Raw genomic sequence first — 14,679 nt, forward strand, 5'->3', positions numbered from 1 at the left:
TGAAAGAAGACACATGCAGAAGTACTGGGGTAATACTTCAGTCACACTGATCTCCACGAGGCTGGCATTAGAGATGTTAACCTCAGGTTACATTGATTTTATAATAAAGTTTTCTCCTTCTGACTCTGAGCAGGATATTCAGTCTATTTTCTCCCACAAAATCGGTAAATCAAAAGTATGATAACTCTTTTCCTGTTCTAACATAACCACCTTTTTGGAGCAAATGCAAATGCCCTATCTTTCAAATGAATACATGCTATGGAATAGGAAGACTTTTGAAAAATTTAAATAATGGAAAATTTCCAACATCCACAAATGTAGAGACATAACGAATTCCATCACCCAGTTTCAATAATCGTCAACATATGGCAATCTTATTTCATCTAAGTTCCCACCTACTTTTCTCCATCTTGGGTTGTTTTGAAGTAAATCCCAGATATCTCATCATTTTGTCTGCATACTCATCAGTATATGTTGCTAAAAGACACTTAAAAGAATGTATAATCACTACACCAGTATCCCAACTTAAAAAAAAATAAGAAAAATTCTCAATGCACACTTATAACATGTATCTGATTATATAATAAATGTGATAATCAGTTATTCACTGGAATTCTTCAAAAAGGATAACATTCCCTTCTTCGATTTCTTGGTACAGCCTGAGGTACAACTTGCAAAGGAAAAGCAGAAAAAAAAAGCGTGATTCTTTTATTTAAGTTTTCGGAATGTTGACTTGTGCTCTGCCCCTAGCATTCTCTAAAAGTTACCAATTTCCTTGTATTATTATTATAAATCCATGAAATTTTAACACACTTAATGCATTCCAATTAACTGTGAATATTGTTTCTGATTTTCAAAATGTGCCACTGGTCACTAGCGAAAGTCCTTTCAAGTTGGCATGACCTCAGCAGTCTCTGGCTTCTTAGGTGTCTGGTGCAACAAGATACTCTACACTCATCCTGAACATTTCCTGCCCCAGACCTGGAGTCTGGCATCTCTCCAAGAAGAACTATTTCCCTTAAGTGGTAAATTACTGTTAAAAAGCTACATGCAAATGCCTGAAGTAAGTGCTCATTGCTATTAGGTGGGTTGCCTGTTACGCATGAAAGTTTTGCTTTCTGTAGCTAGGGTTGGAGGTAATAGTCACATCACGGACAAAAATAACTGACCATTGATAGCGCCCTCCACATTGAGTAAAAGTGTGGAAAGGCTTCAAGGTACAATCATTACTGTCCTTTGAAAAAATTCTTAAGTAAAAATAAAATTTGGATTCGCAACATCTAGAATCAAATTTAATATGTTACATGAAGAAGCATAAGAGATGATATGTTTTATATTAAATTAAATAAGGTATATAAAAGATTCAAGCAATGTCTGATTGAGAACAGATGCTTAATAGGTGGTTACTTCCTTTTCTTTTTCTTTTCCCCACCTAAGAAAAATGTAGTGAAGCCATACATAAACCAATAGTTGAGCTTACTTTAATTCAAAACTAAATTCCCTATTTCATCTTCATCTTTTAATTTTATCTCAAAATATGTTTCTCTCAAATGAATATAAACATTCTTACAGAAGATGCTTTGTAATGAAATTAAAATACCTCTATATGCATCTCCAGAGCCTGATAGCAAAATAAACACTTATTAATAACCTCTAGTTTATGACTACCTAACTTGATAATAACTAAATAAGTATAGTAATGAAATATTTCTCAGATGCTTACCAAATGTCAGGTATATATCTACAGATAGCCACTTGCCCACTATTAATGGAACTTTTTGCTCAATTATCTCCTTTTGCTCATAAGTCTCTGAGACAGTGGGGGAAATCTCTGGTATCTTCATTTTGAATTTTCTCTGCATCCTTTGGAGCCTCTTCCAACTATGCATAATTTGGGGGAGCTGTCCAGATGCTGGAGCCACACCCAGTCTCCACTTTGACTCATGGCTGGTTGAGGTAGTTGGTGGATCCATTTGGGATTAGAGGGCATACAGAGGTTAATAACTCCAACAGGTGGAGAGCTCAGGGAACATTTAGTCAACCTGATTAAATGACCAAGAAACAGAAGACAAAAGGATAATGTGTTGTAACATCTTTACTGAATAAAATGGCATTTAGGCAATGGAGATATCTGAAGGGAAAATAACACTTCTAAGAATGTAAGCAACGTTAAAATATTTGATCCAGTTTTGGATAAAATTAATCCAATTAAACAAACAAAATGAGATATTAGGTATACTTAGCTAAATGTTATGTATTTTAAAGACTTCATTTGAATCATTGAACTTCATCAGCACATGGCTAGGAGGCAGACTAAGTGCGAATCTGTGGAGTAAATCCCTCAGGCTGTGCTCCATAGGTGTGTGGCTGGGCATCTGTAGACTCAGAGATTTTTCTGAGTTAGAACTAAAATGGAAAGGTTGCTAAATAATTGTGTTTGGATCCAATTGTTTACATTTACTGTCTGTAATTTGGAACCAGAATCCCCATAGCGTAGCTTAATATGTATTTTAAAATGTAAAATGCAAGCACATATGGCTAATTACTGGTTAATTTTTTAACTTTGGACTAACATTTCTCTGCCAAACCATGGAGGCAATGGTAAAGATTTTTCTGTTTTTGAGGAAACAATCTTAATGGCTATATATAGATCATAAATGGTTGGCAAAAGATGCATTTGAATCTAAACCAAAATTAAAATGTTTTAAATTATCTAACTGCTGCCAGATATTCAAACGGGGAAGATTTGTACTAGAAAGTGTTCACAGTTTCCATACACATTCACGCTCACTCCACTCTACCCTCCCTCCTCTACTGTTCTCCCTCCCCTTGCGCTCTCCCTCTTCCTTTCTCTTGTTCTTGCTCACATGAAAGAAATGCATACAGATTATCACAACACTAATGGCATATAAGAATAGTGACAGAACTGATCACTGAATTCTTTGGTTATGAACAGATCATCAACTGGAATCTTCCTTAATTTCCACCTTAAATAAGACAGCGTATATTAGAACAGCCAATATCACTTGCAATATAATTCCTCTTCCTCTATTCATCTGTTTGATGTAGATATCCTCAGGCCAGCTATGTTTTCATCCCATACCAACTGTCTGAGTGCTCTCAGTCAGACTCATGGATTCCACTGACATCCATATAGTGATGACTCCTGAATCTCTATTTTTAGCCTCTGCATTTTTCTTACCTAACAGAAGTGCACATTCAACTGTCTACTGGCTATCTGCATGTGATGATCCACAGCCTTTAAAGCTCCAAAATGTTAGAGTAAATTTATCAACACCATCCTTCCCCAAATTGTTTTCTTTTTAAATTCTCTCATTCAAAGAATGGCACCACTATCTTCCAACCACCTGAGTAAAAAACTTAAAGTTGTATTTTTTTTCTTATTCTCCTTCATCCTTTGCATTCAGTTGGCTACCAAGTCTTATAAATTCAACCTCCTTAACACTGCTGGAATCTATTTCTTCAGTTTCCTCCATTATGTTACTGCTTTAGTACAGCGTTCATCAGTGCTCTCTCAGATCATTGCAACAGAGTCCTAAATTATCTCTGTCTCTCTCTGCCTTTTTTCTCAATGCCCCCATGAACCTCTCTGCTTCTGCTAGAGTTATCTTTCTAAAATAGTTACCTTTCAAAATTTATAAAATACAAATGTTTCCGTTGCACCCCCACTGTCAGGGCCCTGTGAAAATTGTACTGCTCTTCGTCTCCACTCCAGACTCAGTGTCCATGGTTCACTCATGCAACCTAAACTTGCAGCTCCTAGAACATGGCTTGTTCTCTTATCATCAGTTTCTCTGAACAGACTGTTCCCTCTACAAGAATGCCCACTCTCTCCTTATCAGCCTAACATGTACTTGAACTTAGAGATTCAGATAAACATTGAGGCTCTGATAAAATAATATTTCCCTTAAGAAGCCTTCCTTCTCCCACTTCTATGAGTTAGAAACCCTGCCTCTGTATTCCCATAGCCTGCTTACAGACCTCTACGACATCACATGAAAGGTAGGAACTGCATTGCTTGTTCTACCTCCCCTATTAAACTGTGGGGGGTGGAGTCTGTGTCTTTGGTACTGCATTCCCCATATCTAAAACACTAGTTCTCAAAATTTTTGCTCTCAAGTTCTCCTTACTCTGTTAAAATTATTAAGTATACCAAAGGACTTTTGTTTATGGGGACATATATCTATACCATATTAAAATTTAAAATTGAGAATAATAAACAATTTTAAAATAAAAAACCAACTACAAAGTTTTAAAATTTACGTATTTTTGTTGAAAACTGGCTATATTTTCTAACTCAAACATTTATTGATAGGAGTGGTATTGCCTTACAACTTTGTAAATCACATTAACGTCTGGCTTAATCAAAGATGGCTAGATTCTTGTGTCTTTGTCCAAGTTCAAAGATACATTGTTTTTTTGATACAAAGGAAGAAAATCCAGCTTCATACAGATATATAGTTAGCAAGAGAGGAGTATTTCAGTAGTCTTTTCAGATAATTGTGGATATTTTACTTTGAAAATACACCCAAACTCAAAAGTAGTAGTTTCTTAAATATGTGACGCAAAGTGGAACCTGAAACCATTTCTGTAAAGTTTTCACACTAAGTTATATTAAAGCCTGTTATATTTTGAATGAATCTTTTACTATGCATGATTCGTAACATTATGCACTTTTAAGGCATTCATTCACTGAGTTATACAGATCATCCAAATTTGGTCGTTTTCATTATATCTAATACAAAAACCCCACATTAATTAATCTCACCATCAATCTCACCAGAAAACTCTGTAACTATTATGAAGTTGTCCAGCTCATTGTGGTGGACACAGTTTTTCCAAAATTCAAATTTTGCTTGAAAGCTCAAAATTTTATCATTGACAACAAGTAATGTCAACTGTTTTCCTTGTAGTGACGGCTCACTTGATTCATTTTTGAGAAAATGTCTGCAAAATATCCAAGTCTGAATAACCAGAGTTCATCTGTTAGTCCTTTGAAGTACAAAAGATGCTTCCTGAAAAAAGTATGTAGTTCAGCTTGCATCTGAAACAAGGCCACTGTGATTTTTTTCCTTCATAACAACCATTATGCTTCAGTATGAAACAGACATTTATGTGTACTTCACACTGTGCACACAGAATATTAAAAAGATGTTCACTCAGGGATGAAGATTTAACAAAATTATTATTATTATTTTTACTGCTTCATCCCAACATTTTAAAGTAAAACCTGTGTGAGCAAGGGGTAGTAAATAATATAATGGCTAATACAGTTTTGTGCCCTTGCCTTGGTTTGTACTTAGGGACCAGCAGTTTTACTTACAATTGCTTTTACACCAGCAATGCAAATGTCAACATAGTGAGTTCTTATGAGTATTAGTGTTATAATAAAGTTCATGTCATTCTCAGTGTTCTCATCTCACGCACTCCCTGAAAGGGTCTGGAAAACACACAGCTTGGCAACACACTACACTTAGAGGACTGCTGATCAAGGCAATGCCTAAAACACAATGGGCACTCAAGACATTTTGAATGAAGCATTGAATGAATGAATCCACATTGGTTTCATCTGTAGTAATAATAAAAGTGCTTGTGATGATTCAAAGGGCGTACATGTGAGTGTGTGTGTGTGCGCACAATGGAGACTGACAAAAAGGTTTAGTAGATCCTTGAGTCAAAGTTAGAATGAAACACAGAGACCTTGTGATAAAAATTCCATTCTGGTTTAAGAATATATTAATGTTATTCCATTAACTCCACCACCTTCAGCTACATGAGAAGATGATAACGTTTTTGCTGATTTTATAGAGACTTGTCAGTTAATGTTATTGTGAATATTTTGAAGAGCAATTTATTCATATAATACTTAACTGAACTACCATTGTGAACTTACAAAATATAGGGCAAACACAGATTCAAATATTTGAAAGACTCACTTGACCAAACTAAGCAAGAATATTGATGGATGGACATGGTGTCTTCTAGACGATTCCTCTCCTAATCACCATACCTACATTACTTCCTTTATCAGAGAGTTGGTTACAGAATAGGCATGTTTTCATCTTATACAGAGCAGGTATTTTTGCTAAGGTCTCATTCTGTTATATCCCAATCTCATTCAAATGGGATATAACCCTGAAAACTGATGTTAAATTCAGCTTCTGTCAGTGGGGTTGTTGTGAAGTATGTGTTTGTTAAGAGCGAAGCATATTTGCTCCACTTCCAGAAAACTCTTAACAACAATGGGGAAAAAGGTAGTTAACTCTACAATCCTAGCAATATTGTGTGAAAAGGAGTAGATTACGTAAATTACCTTGATTGGGGTGTCCCATCTTTAAGAAAAGTATTTATTTTCTAGTAGTCTTACAGCACGACAAGTGTAATCTTGGAAAAGCTCAACAAGGAAACTTTAAGGGCAGCAAGAATTTCAGAAAAAAAAAAAACAGTGAGTAAGGATAGTTGGTGTCTTGTGCTCAAGGTGTCCTTGTCCCAGGACTGTCAAATTGTGCAGGTACAAGCTAAACAGATGTGGGGTGATTAACCATCCACTCCAGGGAACACGTGTGGAAAGGTATCCATCAGTGGAGCAGGTTTGCAAATACATGACACATACGACTCGCCACTGGCCTTAATGAAGCATGGACCATTCAGTGCTGAAAGCAAATGGTGAGGTCTTTTTTTCCCTCTCTGCCTTCTGTGATGCTTCTCTCATGTTCTCTTTAAAAAAGTCATTTTGACCCTTGCTGATCTGTGGAGGCAGAATGCCCAATTAAATTACTTTCATTATAAAAGCACATACAGCCAAATACTTTTTATAGCAAACGATTTCAAATTCATAATAAGCATCAAGGAAAAGTAGCACAAAAGCTTTTTAAAATTACAGAGAGACTTTTAAACAATTGGTGCTACCAAAAAAGGTCAGAGAGAGTGCCTCACTGTGGAAGGTTCAATTGGCCAAGAAATTATGAAACTGACATTTTAAAATAATAATACATTTTAATATTCATTCTTTTGGGGTCAGGTGCAGGCTACTCAGAATAACAATTCTGTCCAAATAGAAAACGAAAACCTTCCAGGAAGAATTACCTTCAAAGCAGGCTGTATCTGTCCATTTAAGAACTGCATTGAAACATGATAGTAACTTACATTTCCTGGGTACGGACTATGTGTCAAGTACATTGTTAGTGCTTTATTTCGATTTTTAAAATTTGATCCTCACAATAACTCTATGGGATAGATACTATTATTATCACTATCATACACATGAGAAAATTGTGGCTTAGAGCTTAAATAAGTTTTGGAGACAGTGAGTGGTAGACCCAGTAACCACACTAAAAGTTACTAAATCTAGAAGCTAGTTCTATTGTTAATGGTAGCTTTCCAGAACATCTATGATTTTCAATTGTATAATTATTAATTTAGACAAAGAGTATTCAATAAGCACTGCTATCAGGTACTGCTAGATGCTGGGACTGTAATAATGAAATTGTTCTTATTTATTCAAAAACACACAGTCTCATCAACACACCATTTCTTGGAGCTGGTTCAGTAAGACATTTATTGTCGTGTCTAATTTCACAGAAGAAAAGCTAAGCCAGGGGTTAAGGATTTTACATTCAGCAGAAAACAGAATTATTACTCACTGATTTCAGTCAAGTGTTCTGTACACTAGATATCACCATGCATCTTATAGAGAATCAGACAAGTAATTGCTGAAGTCATTAAAGTTAGTTCTGAGCCCCACAAAACCTGATACAACCACCCGATAACCTCTTTACGTACAGGATCTACTTTAATACGTTATGCTTCAACCCAGCCACGAGGCAAAGGAAAATCAGACTTTTTCAAAGGTAAATCAGGATTAGTCACAATGCAAGAAAATACAGGGGAAAAAGACCCTAAATGATCAATAAATGGAATCTAGTTTTGTCATACATGGCACATTAACTTCATAAAATATTATTCATCTACTATTATTTTATTCAAAAGTTCGGTACACATAAGAATATTATTTTAATGCATACACAAAACCTACACTGACTCATAATGCACCAAAATTACATGTTAATATAACAGCATCTAGACACAAAAGAATTAGAATAGCACATGATCTACAACATGCTAGAACAGGGGTCAATACACTTTTCAGAAAAGGGCCTTAGCGGTTCCAAAGGCGTTGTTGGAACTACTCAACTCTGCTATTGTAGTTCACAAGCAGTCATAGACAACATGTAAATGAACGTGCATGGCTGTGTTCCAATACAAATTCTCTTATGAAAACAGGGAGTGGGCCAGATTTTACCCGAGGGTTGTGATTTTCTGATCTCTGTGCTATAATATACAAGTATGGGGCAGTTTAAAGACATTTACACTGGTGTTTTTAGTAATATTTTATAATATGTTTAATAAATTTTAAGAAAAGTCTGTACATCTGCATAATCAAGTGATACATTTGCTCACTTGAATTCAAGCCATTGGTCATTATTTTTACCCAGTCTAAATTATTTTTACCCAAAGCTACCCAAGAAGGTAGCTTTACCTTTTTGAAATAGTTTGCAAATTCCAGACCAGACGTCAGGGCAAAGAGTCTTTGTAAAGTATTTAGCCAGACAGCAAAGCTTTCATTACTGTTGGTTCAACAATCCAAAATCCATGACCTGACCACCAATCAATCAACTAGCATTTACAGATTGATGACAAAGTATTTTGCCCTGTTCTAAGCACGCTTGTCAGACAGTCTCCCTCCTGTCAAGCAGTTTAAAATCTAATAAATGAGGCAATAATGTTATCTTTATTTATTCAGTGAGACATTCTGGCATAGAAACATCAGGCATGTCCAGTAACCAGAAACCAAAAAAAATATATCATGTGACATAGGGTGGAATTACTCTAGTAGATAAAAATACCTTTTCATCCATTTTCAGTAGAAATATATTCAATTTTAGTTTGTATATGTAGGCTGTTTACCTGATCTGTTTACTCACTGATAATATAGTATTTTGGGGAAAAAAATGGTCAATAATTTACCAGTTACAGTTATTTATGTTCCCCAAGCTTCAATTTAACCCTTCTAATCATTTCATAAAGTATGCTAGCATTCTGCTACCAAAACAAAAAGACATGCACTGCCATTATCCTCCAGACAATAATAAAGCTTACTAAATACTTTTCTAAGTCTAAAATAGTTTGTTGGAGAAGGAAGCAGCGGCTAGATCATAGATGACACCATCCTAAAGTGCTTAGTCCGTATTGCTAAGTAATAGGAAGAGCAACATGGTTGAGAGTGCAGATAGGGATAGCAGGGGGGAATATTAACAAGATTAAACATAAGAATAAGTCACTTGGCTGGGCATGGTGGAGTGGGTCAGGACTGTAATTTCAGCACCTTGTGAGGCTGAGACAGGAGGACCGCTTGAACTGAGAAGTTCAAGACTGTATTTAGATGGTAAAATCATCAGGCCTTGGTACTTGATTAGATGTGGGGGCCAGGGAATGAAGAACTAGCAATTAGAATTTCTAGCTTCAATAATTTGGTAAAACATTGGAATGTGACACACAGAGGCATCAATGCATCAGAGGGGGGAAGATGAAGGAGCTCTCTTTCAGGTGTATTTGGAATATCTATGTGAAAGTAAATGTCCAACTAAAGAATCCTTACCCTAAACATTATCTTATTCTCACATTAGCATTTATTGAGTGTACTGCATGTATCAGACACTGTGCTAAGCACTTCACCTATATAATCCCACTGAATCCTTCCAACAGTCCTACTGATATATGCATTTTACACCTAAGGGAAATAGAGTGAGGTTAAGTAAACTTTCAACACACAAACAATTAAATGGCAAAGCCTGGATTTATTAACTCATAATTCTAAAACGGACTCAGCCACTGTCGTATATGGTGACAAAAAGAAAAAGAAAACAGCTTACTCTGAAGAATACTACAAAGATATTACCGCTTTGCCAATATCAGCCCCACAGGTGTACCGTTTTGGGCTTTGCCATGAGTCTGCTCAACAAATGACCTAATGCAGAGAATTAGACTTACTTCATTTCATTAAGAGCTCAAGAGGCACTTCTGTACATTTGGGAGGTTTATCAGGGCCAGGATGTGTTCACACCCTCCTAAGTCAACATTCTTACCAAGTCGACATTGGTCCAGCATCTACAACATGACCAAAAACGGCAAGGCTTCTGACTTTGGGCCAACATTGACTTGGATGGGGGAAAAAAAAGGCAGGTTTGTGTGTTTTTAAGCATATTTGGGAGTACCAGAGGCTGTACAGCTTGGCTCCAGTGAATATCAGCTCAGGGCCAAAATACACCCATTCATAAAATGGAGTTTGTTTCCCTACTTTTGTGGTGAAAGCCCCTGGAGTTTTGGCAGGCTACTCAACCTGGCACTCAGTTGAATTGCTGCAGCCAGGATGCAAACTTCTACTGGTCTATACTCTGAGGCCTCATCTTTAAGTTCTAGAATCCCACGAGGCTAAATGGTGAGAAGAGGAGGGCCTTAAAACGTATTAGCCCTGGCCAGTCATGTTGACCCACAGCAACTCCTACTCTCATTCTACGCATACCTCATACACTTTGCCCCAGATGATGGGGATTATATTTAATCACCATACATCCTCCAAATGATCAGTGTGGTGAGATGGAACATATGAAGTACTAAGCAGCATCTGGTATACAGGAATTGTTCCATATATGGCAGCAATTATTACAGATATTTGTAGTAGTATATTTTAGTAATAGCCATATGGGAGCTTAATAAACATTTGTCTAAGTATTGAATTTGGCAATTGGCAAATGGCTTATTGACCCATTATTTATTTTGAAAGACGAAGTTGAAACATCAGTCCAAAATGAGGCAAAATATAATTCAGTTCATATGATCTCTATTAAGATAACATACATTGTTGACCTTTCAAAGAAAAATATTGACAAAACATTAGCATTTAAAAATTAAAGCTATAATTAATTACAGTTTAGAATGCATTTATTTTTTTTCCTTATTTTATCCTTAGAGTATCTATAGAAATTACTTAGGCACTGTTTTATCCTTATTGAACAGAATTGTCTCATGTATTTAGCATTTCTGGCAAGTAATTAATTGAGTGCTAGTGCCTGGTGTATAGCTAAATAAATGGACATAGTTACCTCTTCTTCATGAAAGCCAGTTTAGATATTATGGACATTCCAACTCAACAGTATTTCTCACCTTACAGAAGTGAAATGAGAGATAGAAAGCAGAGGATACTGAGAAAATTCAAAAATCTCTATTGACTCCAAGTGCTAATCTGGGTACAATATATGCATCAACATGGAATTTTTGTACTTTGAGGAAAATGAATTAGTACAGTGATGACATAATCAACCACTTCTAGCTTGATCTTTATTTCCCTTTTAATTTTTTATATTCCATAGTTGATACATGTTCATATCTACCCTGGAATGTGCTAACAATGAAAAAAATAAGTTAAAAGAAATAGGAGATTTAATAAGGTACAATCATGTTTATGAATGTTCTTAACAATAAATGCATAGCTCGTCCAGGACAGAAAGAATTCAGTTTCTGAATTCAATGCCACTCTTGAATATGTTAACTCAGTTCTAAATGAAATGCATTATTTGTACAAAGTTCTACTTAATATTTAACATAATGAAGATGGTTAATTCCAATACATTTGCACTGCAGAAAATGCATTTGTATTGCTCAGAGTGCTGAATGAGTAATAATGCAACGAAGAAAAACCAAGACTGAGATGTCAAATAAAAACCAAAGTCACAAATCCTATAGGCAATGACATTCAGACTAGAACTTAAGTCTTAAGATTTTGTTATTTGTGTCCTTTTACTGTTAAATTGCAAGAGCAAAGTCTTTTTGAGGTAGCAAAAATAATATTTGTGGGGAGGAGACAGCAATAATATCTGTTCATGCAACTAACTAGGTCTATGTGAGTGGGTAGGCACATAAGGCCAACGGGCACTGAGAAACATGTCTGTCAGGTTCTCTCTGTTTTGTTAGCTATTGAGTCAACCTGACTGAAACAAAGACACATTTCACAAGAGTGAAAATTGGTTTCAGTCAATCCTTTTAGCATTTTCCAGGTGACTACATTTTTATAAATCGCCTGACAAAATCAAGCAGTTACATTGCTTCACAGGCTTTGGCTGGAACATTAAAGGAACGGAATGATTTATGCAGGAGAAGATCAAATAGGTTGCGTTGTATCTAAATGCTTGTCCCATGAACCAAAAGCTGAATGTGAATTGGCAAATTAATGATTTTTCATTTTCTTCTAGGATTTCATGGTCTGGAAAGCCTTTTGTTGAAGGGACACATTTCACCCCTTTTTAAGGTGCATCTTAAAAAATACTTCACTGTCCTGCAAATCTCCCATCAGTTCTGATTTCCCTCTCTCACCTGCTGCAAAATTTATGTTTTCATGCCACACTCTTACGTTGTTTTGTTTTGTTTGTATTTTCCTCCAGTTGTTTCACGAGTGCCTATGATACACTTGAGTGCATATAATCTGAACCAGATCACATAGTAAAGACTGCTTTTGTACTTCTCGTACTGTAGAAAGATAATACCTATTGGCTATTGCATGATGAATTTTCAGCATAGGAATTAACTCAATACATGTTCTTCATTTGTACTGACATATGTAAAGGACATTTTTCAGTCCTTTTCAGTTTTTTAGGAGGGCGGCTTTTCTGTACTTCATTAAAATACAAACTCCTACTTTGATTTACTTTCAACTCTAAACTTTGTTCTCCCTGTTAACGAAATGCATTTACATCTTGCATGAGATACACACTCTTTATTATGATTTAGAACCTTCCAAAACATTAACGGTTGCTCAATAGAAATGCCATAGCTAAGGTTTAATACCATGCCTATCATTTACTTGTTTTTTGTTCTCTTGATCCTGAAGTACCGGGATTCTCACATAAGTACCTTTGCCTGAGCTGGGGTAAAAGTTGACTCCTAATGTAAGGTGAACTGGAGAAGAACATTTCTTTCACCTCTTTCCCTGATCTCATCTTTTTTATTCAGCATTCCCTCTAAAGAGAATTTCACTCACAGAATTAGAAAGAGACTCTGTACTCTTGTATTGTATCACTTTTAGAAACTAAAACCCATTGGATTTTTTTGAGAATTAGGAATCATGGTACTGTGCAGAGTTTGGGCTTTTTGATACATTTCCGATCCTTCGATTGAGCACTTCCTTTTATTGGATCACTGGAATAAAATCATGATTATTAAACATGTCACAATATACAATTCTCATTCTATAATAATTTGTGAAGATCTTTGCTTAAATATATGTTCTCAAATCAATTTCAGTTGAGTGCAAATTAAGCAAAAATAAATTTAAAAATGCATCTCACCCTTCAACAAGATATTTCCTTGTCTGAGTTGTTCAAACTCATGCAGAAAAAGCATATTGAAATAAAGATAAGGGGCTATCACTTGCTCTTATTTTCATTATATTCAGGAGATGACCACTTTGATTATAAGTACGAAGACTTAACAATACTCATGATTTCCAACATGAATTACAGTACTTAAGACTTTGTCTTCTCGTTAAATCATGCTTATTCATGCATTTTATATAAAAACTCTGGAGAATAACTTAACAGAAAATCTAAAATAAGAGAAAGAAACACTGAAATTCCCCAAATCTCTATAGATAAAACCCTTTAAGGCTTAGGATTAAGCATTTGAAAATATCAGGAGCATTTAAAATATGTTCATGCTTAGCTTTCTGTTCACTTGCTAACTATCTGTAATACGAAAAGTCTGGGGTTGAATGGCATGAGAGCATTACTGTTTCATTTTCATAATCCAAGTTTAATTTTAATATATATTTTATTTTAATTTAGGTTTTTTTGGGGGGGTTCAGAGGCAGAGAACTACTTTATTTCTGACTAAATGACAAAAATCATTAACTGTCAGTGACTATACGAACATGATGTGAACAGTATAAGCAAAGAAACTAGGGCAAAGTTTTTTACTTTAGAAAAACATATGCTTATATTCTATATATTCTGAATTATCCTCATAGAAACAACACAACATACAATATCTCAAAACGTTACTACAACACGGCTCATTAGTTTGCAGCCTGGAAACGCGGCATGTTAAATCCTTTCCTCTCAACCATAGTAAGTAAAGACACAGATATGACACAGTTTGCAAGTCTTAGCTCTGCTCTGCAAACTCACTGCTATCATAGGTCTTCTGCATGGGTATTTTTAGTGCCCAGTTCCTAGTTCAGTGCTTAAAAATCCTGCCGATCCCTGGGTTAGAACAAAGCTTTCGGAAGCAATTAACTGCTTTTGCCATCCCAGGTGCCAAACACACACACAATGTCCTTTTATTTGTGGAAATACACACAGATCTGTTCTGCATGTGCTCAGAGCTCAACACAAATATCACCCCTTTCCCACAGGCAGCAGGAAGGATGTGGTTTGAAGGACACAGTGGCTCCATCTGAATGTTCAGTTGTTCAAAAGATCTCTTGTTGCTACGCTGAGTCGCGGCTCTACTACTTATGTTTAAGAAGATATAACCAGGCCGTGCCCGAAATCCCACTTTTATCTATTTAAAACAGGCATTCAAGTAGATCATGCAATTCTTCTTTGC

General features: G+C 35.7%; 1 protein-coding gene across 3 annotated transcripts in view; it reads right to left on the minus strand.

Annotated features, from left to right (window-relative positions):
- CHRM3 (cholinergic receptor, muscarinic 3) overlaps positions 1 to 14,679 on the minus strand; it is a 559,390-nt gene that overhangs the window by 192,420 nt on the left and 352,291 nt on the right. The gene's annotated exons all lie outside the window — the stretch shown is intronic.

The sequence above is a fragment of the Mandrillus leucophaeus genome, unplaced genomic scaffold, assembly GCF_000951045.1.
Source record: "Mandrillus leucophaeus isolate KB7577 unplaced genomic scaffold, Mleu.le_1.0 Scaffold466, whole genome shotgun sequence".
In the NCBI taxonomy this organism is placed as follows: domain Eukaryota; kingdom Metazoa; phylum Chordata; class Mammalia; order Primates; family Cercopithecidae; genus Mandrillus; species Mandrillus leucophaeus.